This window comes from Ursus americanus, unplaced genomic scaffold, assembly GCF_024610735.1.
Source record: "Ursus americanus isolate L20-20 unplaced genomic scaffold, mUrsAme1.1.p SCAF_88, whole genome shotgun sequence".
Lineage (NCBI taxonomy): Eukaryota > Metazoa > Chordata > Mammalia > Carnivora > Ursidae > Ursus > Ursus americanus.
In genome coordinates, this window is record NW_028273670.1 from 837,860 (window position 1) to 840,255 (window position 2,396).

The window sequence follows — 2,396 nt, forward strand, 5'->3', positions numbered from 1 at the left end:
GCTGATGGAAAGGAAGGAAGCTGAGGAAAAGAGAGAAAGCCAACGAATGGACCATGGGTGGAGGAGTCGAAAAATCAGTGATGCCACAAAAGGAAACAATATTGGAATTACTTCTGGCCCCGAGGGAGAAGACACAGAGGGACAGAAGATCTATCTGTGTAGATCGTAGCTGAGAACTTCCCTAATCTAGGAGGGAAACAGGCATTCAAGTCCAAGAGGTAGAGAGGACTCTTCCCCAAATCCATAAGAATAGAGGAATACCCTAACATATACTAGTGACGTTTGCAATTTCAGACAGAAAGAGAAAATCCTGAAAGCAGTTTGAGACAAGAGGATCTTCACCGACAGGGGTAAGCACGTTAGACTAGCCACATACCTATCCACAGAGTCCTGGCACACCAGAAAGGGCTGGTGTGATTGAGTCATGGTACTAAGTGAGAAAAACATGGAGCCAAGAACGCTTTACCCAGCAAGGAGTCATTCCGAATAGGAGCAGAGATAAAGAGCTTCCAGGACACAAAGAAACTCAAAGGATTTGGCCGCTAAACCACCCTGCAAGAATAGGAAGGGGGATCCTGTAATTGAAGACAGACTCCAAGAGGAACACAGACCAGAAAGAAACAGAGACCATCTACAGAATTAGGGACATGACAGGTAATGCAATGGACTCATCTCCATCTGCTTTTTAGATTTTTTCTTTATCATTGGTCTTAAGCAATTTTATTGGGATGTAGGTTGATAAGGAGGTTTTTTTTCATGATCCTTATGTTTGGGGTTTTTGTTGCCTGGATTCCTGAATTCTTAAAAATATGGGTGTAGAGGGTTCATACAATTCAGATAACAATCAGAATTACTTCTTCAAACAGTTTTTTTCTGTACCTCAGCCAATTTCGTATCTACCAGGCCACTTGAAATTGCTACAAAGCTCACACATACTCTAGTGTTTGTGTGCAGGGCGTGGTTTGCACCCTTCCTTTTCTCTGCTTTATTCTGGACAACTGCTATGATCATACATTCAAGTTCTCTCTCTCTCTCTGTCTCTCGCTCTCTTTTTGCTATTTAGTGTCTAACGGGAAAGAAAGCCCATCTACTATATTTTTCATCTTAGACGTGCCACTGTTCAGCTCCAGAAGTTGGGTTTTCCTTGTTTTCATATTTTCTATATCTCTGTTTCACTTCATCCTTTGCGTACATTCTTACGTATATAAAACGTCTTTCTAACAGTTGTTTGAATGTCCATGTGCAATACTTCCATCGTCTTTTTCATTTCTGGGTAGGTTTCTATTGTTTAATCTTTCTCCTCAGTACGAGGTGAACTCTTCTCCTTCTTTGCATCCTGGTAATCTTTTGTTGGAAGACAGGTATTGTGAATTTTAATTGTTAGATATTAACTATGGCTTATATTTCTACACACACTCTTGAGGATTGTTCTGATGGTGAGGTAGGTTCCTGGAAGACGATTTTATCCTTCCAGACTAGCTTTCCAAAGGTTTGTTAGGTGGTATCACAGTAGTCTTCAATGTATTTTGCTATTGTTCTGTTGGTATTCTGAGCTCTCTTTGCAATGTCCCACAAATTACGAGGTTTTCCACTCTGCCTGCTGCTGGTAGCACAGACTTTTCCTGATTGTGTGTGAAGGCTAGTGACATTTTCCTCTCTGCTTCCCCTGGGCTATGATTTTCCCCACACCACATAGGTTCCTCACACACGTGCCCTACTGAGGAATTCCATGAAAACTCAAAAGTGATCCTAGATGGCTTTCTGAGGTCCTCTTTCTCTGTGCAGCTCTCCTCAGTATTCTGTACTGTAAACCACAGCTATATTGACTTCTCCAAACTTCCATCTTTCTGTCTCCAACTCATGGAAATGGCCGAGCTTCGCCTGTATTCTTCATCCCTGACCCGTAGACTAGAAATGAAATCTCTTTAGGCAGTAAGTTAGGGAAATACAGAGTCCCCCATGTTTGTCTTCCCTCTTGCACTAGTCACTTCCCTGCATTGCCTGGAAATATATCGACAGTGTTCTTTTGCCAGGGTGCCTGGGTGGCTCAGTTGCTTAAGCCTCCTACTCGTGATCTGGACTCAGGTCACGAACTCAGGGTCTTGGGATCAAGACCAGCATTGGGCATCACACTCAGCACAGAGTCGGCTTGAGATTCTGTCTCCCCTCTCCCTCTATCCTCCCCACCCCCCACACTCTGTCTCTCAAACCAACATAGAAAATCTTTCAAATGAAATAAAATCAGTTATGTAACAGGCAGCCTCTGCAACGAGGGGAAGACCCCAGCAGGGTCCGTGCCTTGCCCAGAATCACAGACTGGTAAGAAGGCAGAACCAGGCCTGAACCCAGCTCTCCGAGTGTCCTCAACGTTGGGGCCCTGGCTGAACCTAGCTACT